Source organism: Rhodnius prolixus, unplaced genomic scaffold, assembly GCF_049639745.1.
Source record: "Rhodnius prolixus isolate KJV_2025 unplaced genomic scaffold, Rpr scaffold_1, whole genome shotgun sequence".
Lineage (NCBI taxonomy): Eukaryota > Metazoa > Arthropoda > Insecta > Hemiptera > Reduviidae > Rhodnius > Rhodnius prolixus.
Window position 1 is genome coordinate 5,274,907 of NW_027411581.1, and position 23,339 is coordinate 5,298,245.

The window sequence follows — 23,339 nt, forward strand, 5'->3', positions numbered from 1 at the left end:
GGTTATAGGCTAGACCCGCAAAGCTAAGATGTATTGCGGTACTAGGCTATATTCCCAGTCTATACCTTTAATGGTTAATATGAGAAATTTATAGTAAAGGATGTTTGATAGTCGCCACGATAGCCGAGCGGTTAGAGGCTAGACCCGCCAAGCTAAGATGTATTGCGGTACTAGGCTATATTCCCAGTCTATACCTTTAATGGTTAATATGAGAACTTTATAGTAAAGTATGTTTGCTAGTCGCCACGGTAGCCGAGCGGTTAGAGGCTAGACCCGCCAAGCTAAGATGTATTGCGGTACTAGGCTATATTCCCAGTCTATACCTTTAATGGTTAATATGAGAAATTTATAGTAAAGGATGTTTGATAGTCGCCACGATAGCCGAGCGGTTAGAGGCTAGACCCGCCAAGCTAAGATGTATTGCGGTACTAGGCTATACTCCCAGTCTATACCTTTAATGGTTAATATGAGAAATTTACAGTAAAGTATGTTTGCTAGTCGCCACGGGTAGCCGAGCGGTTAGAGCCTAGACCCGCAAAGCTAAGATGTATTGCGGTACTAGGCTATATTCCCCGGTCTATACCTTTAATGGTTTGCTAGTCGCCTCCGTCCACGGCACCTAATTTGGTAGTTGGACGTAATGCCAGTGTGAAAAAATAGGCATTACTTTACTAATTGATATATCATTTTCATAAAATGAACCTTAAATAATAACTTTTATCTTTTATTTATTTATTTTTCTTTCTATGCTTTGAAGGCAGATTTTGTTAGGGGCTTTAAATCATCAAGAAGCAATGTGGCTAACGTCCAATTGCTCTGCGAACCTCGTTTGAGATGGTTCAGCTCACTCTATATACTAAGAGCATCATCTTTGATTAAAAATATGTTGGCGATCTTTGATGTCAAATTTACAGACCAAAATTTTTGGTATCAAGTTGGTACAGCATTTTTGCTAATAGTATTTGGGGTACGAATTAGCATTCAAATTTCAAAATACTCATCAGTGCTTTATATTAAACTTAAATAGATTAAGTTGAAAATAAATAGCCTTTATCTTGAAAACTTGCAAATTCGCTTTATACAGGCAAGAGATTTTATCTCACAAGATGTTTATTATCTTTATTTAGAATTACATTGATACACGGTATCTAGAACTGGTTAGATGTTAGAAGTCTTCATTGGTCTGGCTGAAAGGTTCTTTAAGAACAAGGATGGTGATTAAAGACAAGGAATGTCGATGAATTACAAAAATGATTTCTTCATTCGGTTCTCTTCTTCCACCTGTCTTATCTAAAACGAGAATCTTGGCTATTGGAGATGAAGAAGAAGGCGGATATAGAAACAGTCAATCTCCAAGAGGTGTGTTCTATGGTGTCTATCAGATCTTATCGTTGCTTAGTTACCTGATATTATGCTGGGCGTTTTTAACTAACCCTTTACAAAATAATTATCTCGTATATTACATTGCCTGATTAATCGCCATCGTTCTGAGAACAATATGAAACTGGTGTGTTCACTCTCATGACCTTCTCCTACTCAATTCCCACATTTTGGAAAGATATTGGTAAAATAGGGCTTCAGGTTGGCAATTTTTTTGCTTTATTTCCTATTAACACTCGTTGAGCTATAGCTTCCATAAACTGTGTGCGTATGGCGAATACATTGAATTAAGTTGGTCGCAAAATTATAACTCTCATTGTCAAAAGTTGCATCCTTATCCATAAGCTCCCAACTATTTTATATTCCGCTAATTGTTGCAATTAATTTCTTACAGCAAAATTCTACACTGTAGAAACTATCGGCATGCCCCTTAAGTAAATAATTAAATTGTCTAATTTCAGTAATAAGCGTAAGAATAAGATTAAAAAGCGGGAAAGGACTTGTACTCCAAGGCACCGCAGCCACAAGAGGCTTATTGTGTCCTCCGCTTTGGATCTAGTAGTCGAAACCTCCCCCGCTAAGAAGGTCGAGGACTTCGAAAAACAAGTCTGTGGTCATTTCCTCCTCTTCCTGGCACAATCTGCGAAACGGTTCCGAGCTAATAAGCCCCACATTGTACAGATGCTTCCTGACCCTCTTTGCTTACCCAGCCAAGGCAATAATAATCGTAATTTAATGATATTTTCGTTGAGAGAAAGCATATTATACCGATGCAAAAATTAGGATAAATCCTCTAAGTTGGGTCACTTATTTATGGGGTGTCTACAATTATTGAGTATTTTCTATTGGAAAATGGCTAATTAGTGGTTTTTGTCTGGGTCAGAAGTACAATGCGAAGAAATTTAAAAAGGTTCCCATTAAGTATAAAAAGGCTCTTTATTTCGTTTTAGAGGCGCCACGGTAGCCGTGCGGTTAGAGGCTAGACCCGCAATGCTAAGATGTATTGTGGTACTAGGCTTTATTCCCAGAATATACCTTTAGTGGTTAATATGAGAAATTTACAGTAAAGTATGTTTGCTAGTCGCCACGATAGCCGAGCGGTAATAGGCTAGACCCGCAAAGCTAAAATGTATTGTGGTACTAGGCTATATTCCCAGAATATACCTTTAGTGGTTAATATGAGAAATTTACAGTAAAGTATGTTTGCTAGTCGCCACGATAGCCGAGCGGTTAGAGGCTAGACCCGCAAAGCTAAGATGTATTGTGGTACTAGGCTATATTCCCAGTCTGTACCTTTAATGGTTAATATGAGAAATTTACAGTAAAGAATGTTTGCTAGTCACCTCCGTCCACGACACCTAATTGGAAGTTGGGCGTAAAGCCTGCCTGAAAAAATAGGCATTACTTTACTTTATTTCGTTTTAGTAGAATCGAAATCTCTCTTTTTTTTTTCTTAGTCAAACCTCGTCTACCTTTCAGTGTCGAGGTCAAGAATCGAAATATTTGCAATAAACGTGTGTACGTATCATTATCAGTCTGAAATTTATTTCACGATTCCACCTATCGATTGTTTTTATTTTGACTATGATTATGATCGACAAATTGTTAAAAGAAATGAAAAAAAATCTTCAATAAAACATCTCTATCACAAATATTTAGCGAAGAGGTTACAACGGGTTACAATGTTAACATGACCGTCTAATGTTTTGTTTTTTCAATATTCCTAAGCGGGGGCGGTGGAGAGGTGTGGGGTTAGATCGAGCTAGAACTTATTGTTTCTACGCATGAAACAGACACTCGCGTGAAGTACACGCGTTGACCTATAAGAAGGAAGTTATGAGAGTGCCAGTAAAGATGAGCTGAAGAGACCTTGACAGCCTTGGGGCATATTGTTCGGGGTTCAAATCGAGGTTATCCATGTCCTTCCTCTGTGAACATTTACATAACCTATCTATCTATAGACCGCCCCCGCATAAAAATAAGCACGAATTATAATTCAGAAGAATAATGGGGTCAGTCAAAATCAAATAAGACATTTTTGACCAATGAACTTTTAATTTTTTTTTTTTAGGATTGAATTTAAATTATTATTATTTTTATTTCTGACATATTCAATTTGGTTTGTCTGTTTGAACCTCAGGAATCTCCTTTTCAAAAATTTATTACGGACAGATAATTTCAACGAACGTGTCTATTATAGTAGATTTAAATATCTTTTACCCTATGTGGTAACTTTGTCTATTGTACTTTTAAAAGGAATGGAATATTTATTTTTTCTTATCCTTCAAAAGGAGTTGGGAGGGATACAGTAAGGGTACACCACCTCCTTCAAACCTGGTAACCACCAACGCGCCCTCGGGAAATCCCTTAGATCGTAGAGCTGGCTAAACCCTCCTGACTCCTTCAAATGATACCTCCTGGGAGGATGTATTCTGGCTTCAATAGCCGGTTAACTATCCCTAGGAAAACTCTCTAGGAAAGCCTTGGATGCATGCTCTCGGGAAATTCCAGGGACTTTGGAGTCGGCAGATTGGAATAACCATTTACCTGAGGCTTAAACAACACTTCTTTACTCAAGAGAGTTTTATTAACAACGACTGCTTGATTCAAATTCCGATTTGAAGACAATAGTACAGCCGGAAGTACCCACTTTACTAAAAACATTTTTTCACTTAATTTTTTTTTCGAAAATGATAATTTTCATAGCTCTGTAATGTGCAGACTTGACGTCATCATTTAGTCATGAATAGGAATCGTCATATTTCATCCAAACTGTGCCACATCCATTGTACTGACAAAATTACACGGAAATATCCAATAGAATTGGAAGCCAATCAAGAGTGTTTCTAGGAGGGGGGACTACCACCAGTTCATTCTACATATAAAAAGGAACACTTTACAACTAATTGTTATCTCTTCTAAGTAAAATAAAATAACACACTTTATTTCATCTGTTGATGAATAAATTAACGAAAGCGGAAATAGTTTCATAGGCAGTTTCCGTTTTCGTATACATGCATATATAGAACAACAATAGAACATAAAAAAAAAATTAAAAAATAAAATAAAAATTATAAAATTATATTTTCCACATTCTCTTCTACGCTCGCTGCATTTACGACAATAAAAAATTATAAAGTTGGCATCGTGTCAACTGTATTTACATTGTTTATATGTTTTGTAATAATAAAGACGCTTATTTCTGCACTACTAGATGGCGGGTCAGGCGCCTGTCCGGACGTAATTTGCTCTAAAATACTGTTCAATTCAAATGAAAGAATTTTCATAATAAAGGAAATCTATGGTGCGGGGCATCAAAATTCATTTACCCTTATTAATTTATTAAAGTAAAATAATTGCCTATTTTCTCAGGCCGGCTTTACGTCCAACTACCAAATTAGGTGTCGTGGACGGAGGCGACTAGCAAACATACTTTACTGTAAAATTTCTCTTATTAACCATTAAAGGTATAGACTGGGAATATAGCCTAGTACCGCAATACATCTTAGCTTTGCGGGTCTAGCCTCTAACCGTTCGGCTACCGTGGCGCCTCATTAATTTATTATATCGGATAAATTGTCTGCTAATGTATAGTTCTATTTAAAATGCATATTGGGGGTTGTTTTTTTTTCCTTTTTAAAGTGTGCAAGAGAAAGCATAACGATCGCAACAAATTTTCAATTTTACCGTTTTACGGGAAGTATCCGATAGAAGATCCTTAAGTGCAAATAACTGTCTAGTTTCCAAAAATTGATGTATATGTCTGTGTAGTATGAGGGGGGGGCAGTATGACTTAAATTGAAAAATCGCTGGTAATTTAAATTTGATATTTGGTTAGGGGCAACTCAAATAATTTTGGTACCTCTACTCTTTTTTATGTCTCCAAAAAAGCTATTTTCCAGTAAAATTTTCTAAAATACATTATCACGAATAAAAAACAATTGCTTTTCTTAAAAACAATATTTAAATTCTATTTGAAGGAATAATATTCATATTACAAAATTGTATAATAATACGACAGCTAACATTTCTCGCAATTTACAAAACTTTTTATCCACTACTTCTATAGAGTTCAAATTAAAAGTGCAAAAGGCCGTTTTATCTTTAAATTTCACTCAGTAACATTTAAAGTACGTATACATTACACATATGTAGATTTGGAATATAATGTAAAATTGTTAACTTATCTACAAATCTTTAAAATAAGAAATAATAACCGTAGCATTTATTAATATTATAATTTTATATAAAATATATTTTTTTATTTTATCTAGCAATTTACAATCTGAATAAATTTATACAATAAGTATGAATGAGTGGTGAAGATGCAGTTGGTACATGTAGAGCAGGATTGGTAGCAAACTGTGCAGGAAATCGATGATGATGATTTTCTGACCTCCTGAGGCCACTGGCGATTCAGTCGGCTGGGTGGATTGTCAGGGATGTCAGAGGAGGCGAGAGACTGTACAAGAGGATTGGAGCAAGTAGAGAGAGCTGTATGGGACTTGTGATACTTCGTATTGGCCAGTTGTTGTACGAATGGGGATGTCGAGATCGCTGTGAAGAGTGAGGTTAGTCACGTAGAAAGGAGCGGTCAACTATGTGTCGGAGTAGTTTGGACTGAAATGTCCTGTACAGTCCGTATGTTTGTAGGTTTGGCTCAAGAACCCCACAGCTCTAGTCCCGTAAGTCCACATAGGTTTGAGGATAGTGTTGTATATTAAGCTTTTGAGTTCTACGGGCAATTAGGAGCGTCCTCCAAGTAGTCTGAAAAAAAAAACAGTTTCGCACGTTTTGCCATTCGACTTTTAAGTCTAGTTTGTGGGTTTCATGTGAGTCGTTAGTGTATGAAGAGTCCACAGTAGCGCACCAGATCTCTATAAGGAAGAGGTTTGCTGTTGATGAAGACTGGAGGACCGGAGCCCCGCCGACAGAGTAAACTTGATGGCATGCTGGCATTTCTGTGGGTTCATTTTAATTTGCCACTTCTTTGTCTAAAACCGTCTGGTAGGATCGTCAAAAATTACACGAGAAAGCGTGACGTTGAAAAACACCCATCTTTGACTAAAAATGTTTTTTTTTTAATATTTAAAAATGAACGTTTTTATCGCTGACAAGTATTCTGTCTCTTACAATTTACAAACATTTTTTCCAATTACAGCCTAGCCAAGTAAGTACTCCTGTTTTTTCACAGCCACTTCTGAAAAAAAAAATTAATTACAAAAAATAATTTCTTTACAAAACAATTAGAACACCACAAATCCCTTTTTATTTATTAATTTGTTTGTGACCTTATAATTAACTTTTTCCAAATTAATTTAAAAAAATAAGTTAATATAAACTGACGCAATTCAATTATACTCTTAAAGTAATCAAAATTTTCAAATTAAATACTTGATAGAATAATAATAATAATTAGGCCACATAGTTTCGATCTTCAGCAGTTTTTTAAATTAACTGAGCTCCGCCTATTAATGACCTAATTACTACCTGTTTGGCTAGGAAAATTGGAACAAATAGACTTCAAGTTTAGTAATTGCGTAATATAATTTGTTAATTGATTTGGTAAACTCCTCCTATTTTTCTTGTATTGTAAGATTTAAGAGACGCCATTTTGTTTTTGTATTTTCAAACAATCATATAAAAGATTTCAGGCCTATTTTCAGACGGGCTTTACATCCAACTACCAAATTAGGTGTCGTGGACGGAGGCGACTAGCAAACATACTTTACTGAAAATTTCTCATATTAACCATTAAAGGTATAGACTGGGAATATAGCCTAGTACCGCAATACATCTTAGCATTGTGGGTCTAGCCTCTAACCGCTCGGCTATCGTGGCCATTTTATACGATTAACCACCTGCTTTGTTACGTGCGCCTAATGTAATCATAATAATGAGCTTAATCATTTAATAATTTATTAAGCTGAATAAAAAAAAAAAATACATTCGTCAAATACCATTTTCCAAAGACCACTTTTCCTGACTTAGTAAATTTAACAACGGATACTATTCCGGTCAAAATTTGATTTAAAAAAATTCACACAATCATAATACTTTTCATTCCAGTATAAAAGAAGTAAAAATGTTCCAAAAAAAAAAAAAAAAAATGGTGAGTAGTTGTGTAGTAGTTAGGAGGAGGTCAGAGGAAGAGAGAGTATTAATCAGAATTACATACGTGACAGAAATTCTAAATTTTTTTAGGCAAATCGGCCTGCCGGAAGTCTCACTTTACAGAATAGATTTTTTTTTTTTTTTAATGATTTTGTCTAATCATTTTTACGTACTTACATACATACATGTAAATCTGTATTATATAAAATTTATTTCCAGGGAATTTGTATTCAATAAATTGTTCAATAATAATAATTATAATAAAATATTTCAGTTATTTATAAATTAATGTACCATTAGAATGCGTCATGAACAATTTTAATCATTTTACTGGTAAATGATGCTGACCTCTTCTTGTTAAGGTTAGAATATATCGAGTTCCTACATTGTTACACTTTTCTCTTCGTCAAGTTGTAGGCGGACATTAAACGTATTGTAGTGATTACTGTTCGAGGTCAACTATATAGAAAAGTTAATTTTTATTTATATATATTAATATGTAGGTAATCGATTTTTTTTTTTTTTTAAATTAAGTATTTCAAAAATTTCAATTCATTCAATCCGGAAAAAGAAATATCGATATGAACAATCGATCATAGATAGGTGATAGGAAATTGATGAATATGGGTTAAAAATTAGTGCAACTTTAAGAATTAGCTATCCTTTTTTTTTTTTTAATCACGGGAAAATAGGCGTTTTGACATCCTGCGAGTCCTGTGAAGAATGTTTTTTTTGGGGGGGATTACTACTCTCTCTTTCTCTGCCAGCAAATTATTCCTTCTGTAGAAGAAGACTCCTGCTCCTGGGTAAAACGAGCAAAACCCACCATTTCCTCCAGTATTAATAGACGGCTTCGTCGTCTTTTAACTCGGTTTCCGGTTTTGTGAAGAAATCCAATTCCGTAAATTTGACACATGACAAGCCGGCTGTATTCATTGTATACCAATAATAAAGAATGTTATTTGCCTAATTACTGTAGAAGGAGCAGATAGAAGCCGCTGGTTTTTTTCTTTTTACAGATAGTAACTGGATAAATAATAAATCACGGCTTTATTAGCTTATATTCTATAAATAGATTTCTTACATCAATAAATATGTATTCAGTATGCTAATAATTACAGCTCCAGTGAGGGTGCCTTTCACACAGAGCGATTTGAACACTCCTCCTAACTCGATTTGCTTTTAATTTCATATTCTCACCATATATTCTCACAAAATTTCTCTTATTGGAAATCTCTTTATAATTTGATAATTTCTCTTAAATCTTTTACCATTTGTTTTTGTTTTTTTAATTATTCAGTAACCTTAAAAATTTATAAGTTGTCGTAGAATAAGTTTTTAAAAAAATCAATTGTTGTTGAATGAAGTCATTTTGTGTCAAATTACTTTGATGTACCTACAAATTTATTTCTGTTATCGTAGTTTACGTCACTAAACTAATTACTTGAAACGGAGAACTTGCACTAAATATACGTTTACTTCAATAAGAGGTGTGGCTGTTGCTGTAAAAACATTTTATTTTAAATTTATACATATTTAGTTATTATCACCTTCAATTTACACCCCTACCCTATCCCTACAACGCTCCATGCGAATTTACCATTGTTCGAAACAGTGCTGGAAGTCTTTTTCTGTAAGCTCCTGCATGACAGCTTCAACGGACTGAAATCCGTGTTCCTTTTAACGCAGATTTGACTTTGGGCGAACAGATAAAAGTCACATGGGGTGGCCAGGTCAGGTGAATAAGGGCGGATGGCCTAAAGACTGGGAAGTTGAAAGACAATTCAGTGTGAGCGTAAGACGGCGCGTTGTCTTGATGGAGAACCCCCATGACTTGTTCTTCCACAAATCGGGGTCGTTTTTTCCCTTACTCTTTCACGGAGTTGAGCAAGCACCTCACGGTAGTAATGTTGATTGATATCAGTTTTGGACGTGGAAGGGCGACCTGGGCGGTCATCATCTCCGATGTCTTCTTGACTATCTTGGAAACGCCTGAATCACTCAAAAACTCGCGCACGTGATTAACATTCATCGCCATAAACTTTTAATAAAAGATAAGTTTCAGTAGCGGTTTCACCAAGTTTCATGTGAAATTTCACGACAATTCGTTGCTCTACTAAATACAAGTGTAATATCATGTTTTCGGCAAAACGAAACTAACACCTCTTAGACAAACGACGGTTCCGGTCAGATTGATTTCTATACAAACACGTGAGACGCTGCAATCGAAAGAAGAGAAGGCTCTTTACGCTGCACAGCTGTCGGTCGTTAGGATTTGGCGCATGCATAGTTCTTCTGTAGCAGCATCAGTCTCGTTATTTAATAGCCACACCTCGTATTATGCACTATTTATATGTTACGTTAAAGTAACCATTAAAAAAAAGTCCACTTCCTGGAAGTGGCACTTCCGAGCAACACAGAGTACATATTTTTTGGATTTTACCTGTTAAACGGTCGACATGGAATTCCCACATACACTGAAAAAGACTAGAAAAAACTAACAGTGCTACAAACTTCTCGTCGAGATTACTCGACACACGCTTATAGCTCAACTTAAATAACCTAAAGAGACTCTTGTAACTACTGGTTAATCTGAACTATTTGGGTTATAAAGCGTCGAAATATAAGGGATCGTTCTCTAAGCATCCAGACATTACAGTCAAAAACTATTTCAGGAAATTCTTCATGCTCATTTTTTTTTCTGAAACTAAACCATAATCACCTCAAAATCTCTTTCAGTCAGAGATCTTGGGAAATCTCATTTTTATTCCTCAACAGCAGTTCATCCTAATCCTTTAATCTATGTAGAACCCATCTACATCCGCAGGTAATCTAAAAATTGCCTATAATTTCTATAGAAGAAAACCCTATCAGAGTTTAATGTCAGCATATTTACGGTTTATTTACTTAACCTGCACATTATATAAGGTTTAATATTCACGCTAAAGTTACCTTGGTAACCTGCCATATATATATATATTGTTGGTAATTTTAAAGGTAAACATGGAGAGCGGTGATTGTTACTGGAAATGGTATCCCATCTAGTGTAATTATTGAAAGTCTAGTACGTGCATAGGCCATTAGGAAGTATGCCCTTTAATTTTGGGGGTGTGGCCGAATATAGTGTAGACACGAACTCTACTGGCGCGGGTTGTTGTGTGTTTTTAAAAATTTCGCTCTCTTTTCACTGCTAAGTAAGAAATTAAGTTAATGAAATAAATATTTGTATACGTATTAACAAGTACATTATTATCGATTTTAATTTCTGTTACTAAAAGTAAAGTAATTGCCTATTTTTTTCAGGCAGACTTTACATCCAACTACCAAATTAGGTGCCGTAGACAGAGGCGACTAGCAAACATACTTTACTGCAAAATTTCTCATATTAACCATTAAAGGTATAGACTGGGAATATAGCCTAGTACCACAATACATCTTAGCTTTGCGGGTCTAGGCTCTAACCGCTCGGCTACCGCGGCGACTAGCAAACATACTTTACTGCAAAATTTCTCATATTAACCATTAAAGGTATAGACTGGGAATATAGCCTAGTACCACAATACATCTTAGCTTTGCGGGTCTAGGCTCTAACCGCTCGGCTACCGTGGCGACTAGCAAACATACTTTACTGCAAAATTTCTCATATTAACCATTAAAGGTATAGACTGGGAATATAGCCTAGTACCACAATACATCTTAGCTTTGCGGGTCTAGGCTCTAACCGCTCGGCTACCGCGGCGACTAGCAAACATACTTTACTATAAATTTCTCATATTAACCATTAAAGGTATAGACTAGGAATATAGCCTAGTACCGCAATACATCTTAGCTTTGCGGGTCTAGCCTCTATATCTCTCTATATCAAATTTTTTATTTCTAGTTTATATCTGAAGTATCCATTTTTTGGGCTCCCCAGATAGTTTATTTAAAGAAAATGTTCTCTCTCTTCCTGTATATAGTTGTGTAGGTGTTTTTGAAGCAAATATCTCAAAAAAAAAAAATTAAAAAACGCAAAACCTGAAATTTTATTTTTAGATTGGGTCGTTTTAGGGGACTGCGCCCTAGGGACTAAAATCCTTTAACGTGGCCCATTTACTTGTGCGTGTTTAGTTACTTATCATCTATTCCTAACGAGAAGTTTTTATAAGTTTCCTGCTAATTTATTTTTTTGTTTTATTTAAGGCGCGTCAACATCTAAGGTTATTGGCGCCCGGAGCTTTTTTTAGTGCGCTGCCGGCCTTCGGACAGTGTTCTCTTGTTACAGACAACACTGACCATCACCGGACAGTGAGCTGTAAGAAGCTCCTAGGAAGATTTAAATTTAGCTAATAAGCAGGAATACCTTTGTAAATATCGATTATTAGAAATTAAAACCATGGTGTGGATAATTGATTTACAAAAATCGCATATTCTCAGTTTTTTTTTTTTTTTATCTTGGTTCGCAGAGTAAAGACAAAAGTTGAGATTAAACATTTCATCTTATTAGCATCATTATCTTATCAATTTAAATTCAACTTCTTATCAGTTGATTATAAACTGAGCTAGATTTGTTATTTATTCTTGGGGGGGGGGGAAGGGTGAGAAGAGTAATAAATAAAAGCAAAAAAACCTAATAGTGGAATTTAACTAACCAAACATTTCTTAGAAAGATCTGTAATTAAATTGTTTATAAAAAAAATGAATAAATATATATATATTTTTTTTAATGTAAATTCTTTAATCGAACAGATAAGGTAACAATTTACGGTAATATAATTCAAAATAGGGATGTAGGCATGTAAGTCTGTTGTGTCAGAAGGTTTCGAAAATAGAAAAATTGACCATAAAAAAAAGAAGGTAGAAACCAAAATTAAATAAGTAAATTACTGTACGTTTATTTCCGGTGGAATTGTGAAAGTCAATTTCATAAATTTCACGACACTTCCTCATTCTAAAGGAAGGAGTGGGTGGACGTAAAAGGAAGCTATGAGATTTGTTTCTTGGTGAATGATGACAAAAAAAAAAAAAAGAAGAGCACCTAAAGTTAATGAGCTAACCTCATTTGACTAGAAGTAGTAGTAGTACTTATGGTTTTTGTCAGTTGCGGCAGCCGAGACATTACTGTTCGGTGAATGTCCAAGGTCATTTGTTAGTTTCCCCCCTCTGTGAGAGAGGGGGGCTAGAGAAAGAGAAAGAGAGAGCTAGCTAGTAGTGGTCTTGTATGCTGCCCGCGGCGTGATAACCTCTTTAGACTAGAGGCCCAAAGATTAAAACAAAAATAAAGAAAAAGTCTCACATGCACACACATACTTACAGAAAAAAAAAAAAAAAAAAAAAAACTAATGGCCTTGATTTTTATGAAGTTTTGATCCCACGAAATTATTTTTTTGTTTAAATATTGTGCCCAAGAATGTATTGTATTCAGTTTTGGCGTAGAATAGCAGCGCTTTGTTAAACTGACTAGCTCAGATATTTACACGTTTTTGAAGCTTATAATAAATTTAGTTTGGGCTATTCTGGCATTAATAAATAGTTTTCTGATTAGACGCGGTTTCCTTAAACGGCATAATCCTGTATTTGAAGATACATTATTCTATTTGAATAAATAAAGAAAAAGTAATTTTATGTTCATAAATCTTTTATTTATTAATTTATTTAATTTAATTCCTTGATTTATTTGATTTGTGACGGGTGTAAGTAATAAAATTAATAAATGAGATATTTGAATTGTTTAAAAAATAATGTTGACATTACTGTGAAAAATGTTCTTTTCTAATTCACTTATTTATTTTTATTATTATTTTTTTTTTTTTCAGTCAAAAACTAATCAGACCTTAGAATGCTGTTAATCGAATTGCAACCCAACTGAGAAATCATCTGAATATTTTGAGACCTCCGTTTGTTCTAGACGAAAACTGAAAAAGGTATCAAATACTTAATTTTGTCGCAGTTTATTTTTTGTACCCCCCCCCGTCCCACAATTAAAGTAAGTAAAAAAAAAATGGCAATTTTTTCAGGGTGACTACCAAATTAGGTTAAAATGTTAGCGTAAAATATTTGGCATAATCTTAATATAACTTCTATGCCTAGTTAATGAAAGTAAAAAAAAACAAAACAGAAACAAACAGCAAACTGTGGTGCCATCTTGTTATCAAAATGTCCATTAAACTGATAAAATATTTCGGGGGGGGGGGAATAAGACGAAAAAAAAAGGTGTGTGCCTGCTTGTAAAGTACTGCCAATTTTTTCAGGCTGACTTTACCTCCAACTACCAAATTAGGTGTCGTGGACGGAGGCGACTAGCAAACATACTTTACTGCAAAATTTCTCATATTAACCATTAAAGGTATAGATCGGGAATATTGCCTAGTACCGCAATACACCTTAGCTTTGCGGGTCTAGCCTCTAACCGCTCGGCTACCGTGGCGACTAGCAAACCCACTTTACTGCATAATTTCTCATATTAACCATTAAAGGTATAGACTGGGAATATAGCCTAGTACCGCAATACATCTTAGCATTGCGAGTCTAGCCTCTAACCACTCGGCTGCCGTGGCGACTAGCTAACATACTTTACTGCATAATTTCTCATATTAACCATTAAAGGTATAGACTGGGGAATATAGCCTAGTACCGCAATATATCTTAGCATTGCGGGTCTAGCCTCTAACCGCTCGGCTACCGTGGCGACTAGCAAACATATTTTACTGCATAATTTCTCATATTAACCATTAAAGGTATAGACTGGGGAATATAGCCTAGTACCGCAATATATCTTAGCATTGCGGGTCTAGCCTCTAACCGCTCGGCTACCGTGGCGACTAGCAAACATATTTTACTCCATAATTTCTCATATTAACCATTAAAGGTATAGACTGGGGAATATAGCCTAGTACCGCAATATATCTTAGCATTGCGGGTCTAGCCTCTAACCGCTCGGCTACCGTGGCGACTAGCAAACATACTTTAAGCATAATTTCTCATATTAACCATTAAAGGTATAGACTGGGGAATATAGCCTAGTACCGCAATATATCTTAGCATTGCGGGTCTAGCCTCTAACCGCTCGGCTACCGTGGCGCCTCGATTTTAAAGTACGAATTGAGCCCTTATTAATGAGACTTATAGTTATTATATTCAATTTTTTTTTCTCTCTCTCTCTCTCTCTCTCAATTTAATCAATTTCCACATCAGAAGGGTGGAAATGCAGCATTGAAATAAAAATTTTCTTTGTTCTATAAACTTACGTAAAGCATAAAGGAAGACATAATTTTAAAAGCATACTCAAAAATTACGAGATATAATAAAAAGTTCTTAAAGGTAATCTTACAGGTTATTGCTTTTTTGGGTAATAAGAATTCAATAAGTCATTGAAATTTTTTAATTTGGAGAAAATTAGAAAATCAGTTGTGCGGGAAAATAGGTTTTATTAGTGGGGGGGGGGGGGGGTAAAATGATAAATTTCAAGAAAATTTAATTACTAAGAGAAAGTCATGTGAGTGACGCTGTTTTTAACTTTAAGAATAAATTAATAGTTAGAAATCTTTACCTTTGTTCAATCTAAAAATCTACATGCAAAAACAAAACTTTATTAAACGAAAGATAAGAAGTTTAAGCGCATAAAAATAAAAAAACAGCCTGCTAAATGCAAAACAAGCGACATGTTGCAATAATGTGCATATCGCATTTTTTTTTTTTTATCTGTATAGAAATAATAATAATAATTATTATTTTAAAGTGTAAAAAGAATTAGCCAATTTTTTTTGAGGTTATTGAATATATTTTTATCAAAATGACAGCCATTTATCTATCATGCGCAGAGAATAATTTCTCCAATTAATACAGGAACTAGTTTCATCTCTTTCTAACTCTCACTCACTCTCTCTCTCTCTCCCTCTCTCTCTCCAGTTTCTCTCGCGCTTTGTACACCTTTGAACCTTGTTAGGCTGGTCTTCTATATTCTGCGCCTACACTTCTATTATAATGAATTCCTAAAGGGCGGAGTTTAACTAAAAATTTCTTAACTTTACTATCAGGCCTTGATTTATTGGTGTTTCTGAGTGTGAATTTTATCCATCTGTCGCAGTTTATTTTTTTTTTTTGCACCCCCCAACCAAATAAAGTAAGTAAAAAAAAAAAAAGTCAATTTTTTCAGGGTGACTACCAAATTAGGTTAAAATGTTAGCGTAAAATGTTTGGCATAATCTTAATATAACTTCTATGCCTACTTAATGAAAGTAAAAAAAACAAACAGCAAACTGTGGTGCCATCTTGTTATCAAAATGTCCATTAAACTGATAATATATTTCGGGGGGGGGGGGAAATAAGAAGAAAAAAAAAGCTGTGTGTGTCTGCTTGTAAAGTAACGCCTATTTTTTCAGGCAGACTTTACCTCCAACTACCAAATTAGGTGTCGTGGACGGAGGCGACTAGCAAACATACTTTACTGCAAAATTTCTCATATTAACCATTAAAGGTGTAGACTGGGAATATAGCCTAGTACCGCAATACATCTTAGCATTGCGGGTCTAGCCTCTAACCGCTCGGCTACCGTGGCGACTAGCAAACATACTTTACTGTAAATTTCTCATATTAACCATTAAAGGTATAGACTGGGGAATATAGCCTAGTACCGCAATACATCTTAGCATTGCGGGTCTAGCCTCTAACCGCTCGGCTACCGTGGCGACTAGCAAACATACTTTACTGTAAATTTCTCATATTAACCATTAAAGGTATAGACTGGGGAATATAGCCTAGTACCGCAATACATCTTAGCATTGCGGGTCTAGCCTCTAACCGCTCGGCTACCGTGGCGCCTCGGTTTTAAAGTATGTATTAAAACGTTTTCTTCACATACTTGACGAAGGGCTATAGAGTAAATAATAGTGTAAAAGTTAAGTATTTCAAATCCCTAAAAAAAGTTTGTTATTTTAAATTTTCTTTGGGGGATTACTGTTTTAATCCCGATGGGGGGAACGGTGATTAGCCACTTCTTTAGGTAGGTCACATAATGGGGCGATATAGATTCCGCGCGACACCATTCAGACACAAATACAAAAAGGTTTTTTAGCTACCATACACAATAACCTGTGTTGCCTGCAGATCCTGGAGAAACTAGACTCTCCCTAATCTAACCTTAGGGACTTAATAAAATGGAAGGCCTCCATTAAAATGGCTATTTATTTCGGGTAAACCAGAAAGTCAACTTAACAGGAGATTGTAACATGAATGGAAAGTTTCGTAGTAGTAATTAATGATATCTAAAAGGGAGATTTTTCAACAATGTAGACTGTATTAAATATTTTTATCTATGTTAATTTGAGTTTGTCTAGACAATATTTAGCTTTAGGCAATACTTTCGTATAAACAAGCACTACCAGCAGGTGGTGGAATGTTAATTTTACCAATCTTTTAGTTGGCTGGAGTAGTAGGAAATTAAATTGAAACCGTTTGTTTCCAACTACTCTGCAAAGGGTGGAGTCGGTATTCACCGCGGCACCCGTCTACAGTTGATATTACCACGCATGAGGCCACCCCACTGAAGTGCGCATGCGGGTAACATGTTTAAACACGCTTCATCTCGCTTTTATTATTAAGGTTTATTGCTTGAATAAATATCTTTCTCTATGATCTTGTTGGCAAATGTTTGACTAGCAAGTAACTTGAATGTAATTTAAACAAGATGATTAGTTTTATTACTCGAATAATATAGAGCAAATTTAGAAATCTGGGAGGAGAATAATATTTCGCCGTTATGCAAAAATCTTTTTATTTTGATATTGGCTAGAACGTTAATTTACAGAAAGAACATAACTTAAGAAATAACCGCAAGCTTTTAGCAAGTATGAATAAAAAAACAAACATAATTATAAGAAAATACATATATACTTATTTTAAATGTATTCGAAGTTTTTCATATCATTTTTAGGACAAACACAAAAAGATCTGTGCCTTTGTTGCTACGGTCAAAGAAAACCAAATTTCGATTTTCATATTTATTTTAAGTTCACAAACTAAAACATAAATAATGACGAAGGGAGTGTAAGGAAATCACGTGATGCAACAAACAGCACGGCCATGTTTATATTTTATTTTTTAATTAAATTAAATTTTTAATCATCACGATTTCCCTTGTATTTAAAAGGAAAAAAATAAATCGTATTCCAATGTATAGATGGGATGCAGTCTTAATTTATTTCTTTGTATTGTTACATGAATTGCTTATCTAATGTACATGTATAGATGTTGTACATACAATAATAAAGTACAACTGTTGACTATTTTTTAAATTCAAGCGTACATAATAAAAGGCCAATTTATAAATGCCAGAAGACTTCTCAGACCAAAATCAAGGACAAGAAAGTGGAATATCCACCCTAAATTTTAAGAGGCTACTGCCGAAAACTCTCCTACAGAATGAATTGTTCACCAAATCAGGCTTTAATGCTAATGATGTAGAATTTCACTAGAACTTACTTCAAGGAAGCATCTGTTCCTAACTGCAATATAGACAGAGCAGCAACTAGATTAGTAGTGCTCTTCATTACTCTATTAAATAGGGCGCCACGGTAGCCGCAGCGGTTAGAGGCTAGACCCGCAAAGCTAAGATGTATTGCGGTACTAGGGTATATTCCCAGTCTATACCTTTAATAGTTAATAAGAGAAATTTATAGTAAAGTATGTTTGCTAGTCGCCTCCGCCCACGACACCTAATTTGGTAGTTTTCTTGGTTAACTTCAGTAATTCCCAAGTGTTCAGCAAGTGGTGGGGATGGATTTATGTTGTAGTGATCCTATCAAAGATACCATTCAATGAAGTATAAGTTAGTTGTTCTGTGGCAGTACACTTTTCAATAGAGTTTAGGTATAGCCCAATAGCACAGTTGCACAGTGTCCAATAATCAATCAAATACATGTTAGTGGCTATAAAGTTCTTCTTTTCATACAAATTAAAAACATCCTTTCTTATTGAAATATAACATACTTATTCTGCAATCATTTATAAACCGCAGTTGATGTTGAACCGTAATATAAATCTTGAAAACAATTTCTATTGGTTTTTGCATAATTTCATTCTTTATTAAATACCTATGGAGGAAAAAATAGTAAAAAAATTTTAAACTATTGTTTTAATGGACTAAAATTGCCTAAAAAGTCTTAATGGTGGAACTTAGAAGTGGTATGTGGGCGTGTAACTGAGCGTGGTTTAGCTCTACCTACCTACGTTTCTATTGGCCAGTAGACACGCCCACAAGACGCTTGTTCGATGCGCTATTAAGATTTTTAACGGTATTTATTTATAGGAAAACAGTAGTTTCAATTTTTTTTTCTATTTTCCCCTCCGTAGGTATTTCATAAAGAATCAATTTATGCAATAAAAATTTGTACCACCAAAATTAATGTTATTCTTAAAATTACTCTTTTATTCCGACAATATTCTTCAATCAAATTAAAATTGGGCACGTCATATTTAAAATGAAACATTTTCTGAAATCATTCGATAACCGTAATTGATGTTGAAGCGTAATATAAATCTTGAAAATAATTTCTATTGTTTTTTGCATAATTTCATTCTTTATTAAATACCTATGGAGGAAAAAATAGTAAAAAAATTTTAAACTATTGTTTTAATGGGCTAAAATTGCGTAAAAAGTCTTAATGGTGGAACTTAGAAGTGGTATTTGGGCGTGTAACTGAGCGTGGTTTAGCTCTACCTACCTACGTTTCTATTGGCCAGTAGACACGCCCACAAGACGCTTGTTCGATGCGCCATTAAGATTTTTAACGGTATTTATTTATATGAAAACAGTAGTTTAGAATTTTTTTACTATTTTTCCCTCCGTAGGTATTTCATAAAGAATCAATTTATGCAATAAAAATTTGTACCACCAAAATTAATGTTATTCTTAAAATTACTCTTTTATTCCGACAATATTCTTCAATCAAATTAAAATTGGGCACGTCATATTTAAAATGAAACATTTTCTGAAATCATTCGATAACCGTAATTGATGTTGAAGCGTAATATAAATCTTGAAAATAATTTCTATTGTTTTTTGCATAATTTCATTCTTTATTAAATACCTATGGAGGAAAAAATAGTAAAAAAATTTTAAACTATTGTTTTAATGGACTAAAATTGCCTAAAAAGTCTTAATGGTGGAACTTAGAAGTGGTATGTGGGCGTGTAACTGAGCGTGGTTTAGCTCTACCTACCTACGTTTCTATTGGCCAGTAGACACGCCCACAAGACGCTTGTTCGATGCGCCATTAAGATTTTTAACGGTATTTATTTATATGAAAACAGTAGTTTAGAATTTTTTTACTATTTTTCCCTCCGTAGGTATTTCATAAAGAATCAATTTATGCAATAAAAATTTGTACCACCAAAATTAATGTTATTCTTAAAATTACTCTTTTATTCCGACAATATTCTTCAATCAAATTAAAATTGGGCACGTCATATTTAAAATGAAACATTTTCTGAAATCATTCGATAACCGTAATTGATGTTGAAGCGTAATATAAATCTTGAAAATAATTTCTATTGTTTTTTGCATAATTTCATTCTTTATTAAATACCTATGGAGGAAAAAATAGTAAAAAAATTTTAAACTATTGTTTTAATGGGCTAAAATTGCGTAAAAAGTCTTAATGGTGGAACTTAGAAGTGGTATTTGGGCGTGTAACTGAGCGTGGTTTAGCTCTACCTACCTACGTTTCTATTGGCCAGTAGACACGCCCACAAGACGCTTGTTCGATGCGCCATTAAGATTTTTAACGGTATTTATTTATATGAAAACAGTAGTTTAGAATTTTTTTACTATTTTTCCCTCCGTAGGTATTTCATAAAGAATCAATTTATGCAATAAAAATTTGTACCACCAAAATTAATGTTATTCTTAAAATTACTCTTTTATTCCGACAATATTCTTCAATCAAATTAAAATTGGGCACGTCATATTTAAAATGAAACATTTTCTGAAATCATTCGATAACCGTAATTGATGTTGAAGCGTAATATAAATCTTGAAAATAATTTCTATTGTTTTTTGCATAATTTCATTCTTTATTAAATACCTATGGAGGAAAAAATAGTAAAAAAATTTTAAACTATTGTTTTAATGGACTAAAATTGCGTAAAAAGTCTTAATGGTGGAACTTAGAAGTGGTATGTGGGCGTGTAACTGAGCGTGGTTTAGCTCTACCTACCTACGTTTCTATTGGCCAGTAGACACGCCCACAAGACGCTTGTTCGATGCGCAATTAAGATTTTTAACGGTATTTATTTATATGAAAACAGTAGTTTAGAATTTTTTTACTATTTTTCCCTCCGTAGGTATTTCATAAAGAATCAATTTATGCAATAAAAATTTGTACCATCAAAATTAATGTTATTCTTAAAATTACTCTTTTATTCCGACAATATTCTTCAATCAAATTAAAATTGGGCACGTCATATTTAAAATGAAACATTTTCTGAAATCATTCGATAGCCGTAATTGATGTTGAAGCGTAATATAAATCTTGAAAATAATTTCTATTGTTTTTTGCATAATTTCATTCTTTATTAAATACCTATGGAGGAAAAAATAGTAAAAAAATTTTAAACTATTGTTTTAATGGACTAAAATTGCGTAAAAAGTCTTAATGGTGGAACTTAGAAGTGGTATGTGGGCGTGTAACTGAGCGTGGTTTAGCTCTACCTACCTACGTTTCTATTGGCCAGTAGACACGCCCACAAGACGCTTGTTCGATGCGCAATTAAGATTTTTAACGGTATTTATTTATATGAAAACAGTAGTTTAGAATTTTTTTACTATTTTTCCCTCCGTAGGTATTTCATAAAGAATCAATTTATGCAATAAAAATTTGTACCACCAAAATTAATGTTATTCTTAAAATTACTCTTTTATTCCGACAATATTCTTCAATCAAATTAAAATTGGGCACGTCATATTTAAAATGAAACATTTTCTGAAATCATTCGATAACCGTAATTGATGTTGAAGCGTAATATAAATCTTGAAAATAATTTCTATTGTTTTTTGCATAATTTCATTCTTTATTAAATACCTATGGAGGAAAAAATAGTAAAAAAATTTTAAACTATTGTTTTAATGGACTAAAATTGCGTAAAAAGTCTTAATGGTGGAACTTAGAAGTGGTATGTGGGCGTGTAACTGAGCGTGGTTTAGCTCTACCTACCTACGTTTCTATTGGCCAGTAGACACGCCCACAAGACGCTTGTTCGATGCGCAATTAAGATTTTTAACGGTATTTATTTATATGAAAACAGTAGTTTAGAATTTTTTTACTATTTTTCCCTCCGTAGGTATTTCATAAAGAATCAATTTATGCAATAAAAATTTGTACCATCAAAATTAATGTTATTCTTAAAATTACTCTTTTATTCCGACAATATTCTTCAATCAAATTAAAATTGGGCACGTCATATTTAAAATGAAACATTTTCTGAAATCATTCGATAGCCGTAATTGATGTTGAAGCGTAATATAAATCTTGAAAATAATTTCTATTGTTTTTTGCATAATTTCATTCTTTATTAAATACCTATGGAGGAAAAAATAGTAAAAAAATTCTAAACTATTGTTTTAATGGACTAAAATTGCCTAAAAAGTCTTAATGGTGGAACTTAGAAGTGGTATGTGGGCGTGTAACTGAGCGTGGTTTAGCTCTACCTACCTACGTTTCTATTGGCCAGTAGACACGCCCACAAGACGCTTGTTCGATGCGCAATTAAGATTTTTAACGGTATTTATTTATATGAAAACAGTAGTTTAGAATTTTTTTACTATTTTTCCCTCCGTAGGTATTTCATAAAGAATCAATTTATGCAATAAAAATTTGTACCATCAAAATTAATGTTATTCTTAAAATTACTCTTTTATTCCGACAATATTCTTCAATCAAATTAAAATTGGGCACGTCATATTTAAAATGAAACATTTTCTGAAATCATTCGATAGCCGTAATTGATGTTGAAGCGTAATATAAATCTTGAAAATAATTTCTATTGTTTTTTGCATAATTTCATTCTTTATTAAATACCTATGGAGGAAAAAATAGTAAAAAAATTTTAAACTATTGTTTTAATGGGCTAAAATTGCGTAAAAAGTCTTAATGGTGGAACTTAGAAGTGGTATTTGGGCGTGTAACTGAGCGTGGTTTAGCCCTACCTACCTACGATTCTATTGGCCAGTAGACACGCCCACAAGACGCTTGTTCGATGCACCATTAAGATTTTTAACGGTATTTATTTATATGAAAACGGTAGTTTAGAATTTTTTTACTATTTTTCCCTCCGTAGGTATTTCATAAAGAATCAATTTATGCAATAAAAATTTGTACCACCAAAATTAATGTTATTCTTAAAATTACTCTTTTATTCCGACAATATTCTTCAATCAAATTAAAATTGGGCACGTCATATTTAAAATGAAACATTTTCTGAAATCATTCGATAACCGTAATTGATGTTGAAGCGTAATATAAATCTTGAAAATAATTTCTATTGTTTTTTGCATAATTTCATTCTTTATTAAATACCTATGGAGGAAAAAATAGTAAAAAAATTTTAAACTATTGTTTTAATGGGCTAAAATTGCGTAAAAAGTCTTAATGGTGGAACTTAGAAGTGGTATTTGGGCGTGTAACTGAGCGTGGTTTAGCTCTACCTACCTACGTTTCTATTGGCCAGTAGACACGCCCACAAGACGCTTGTTCGATGCGCCATTAAGATTTTTAACGGTATTTATTTATATGAAAACAGTAGTTTAGAATTTTTTTACTATTTTTCCCTCCGTAGGTATTTCATAAAGAATCAATTTATGCAATAAAAAT

The 23,339-nt window shown here is 33.8% G+C and overlaps 1 protein-coding gene across 2 annotated transcripts in view; it reads left to right on the plus strand.

The window, feature by feature from the left end:
* Positions 1–23,339, plus strand: part of Atf3 (Activating transcription factor 3) — a 110,160-nt gene that overhangs the window by 14,060 nt on the left and 72,761 nt on the right. The window contains exon 7 of one of the 2 annotated variants that reach the window (XM_074128074.1): positions 13,290–13,397. The exons of the other annotated variant lie outside the window; for it this stretch is intronic. The gene's annotated coding sequence lies outside the window, so the exon portion shown is untranslated. The remainder of the gene's footprint in view (positions 1–13,289; positions 13,398–23,339) is intronic. 2 annotated transcript variants of the gene reach the window in all.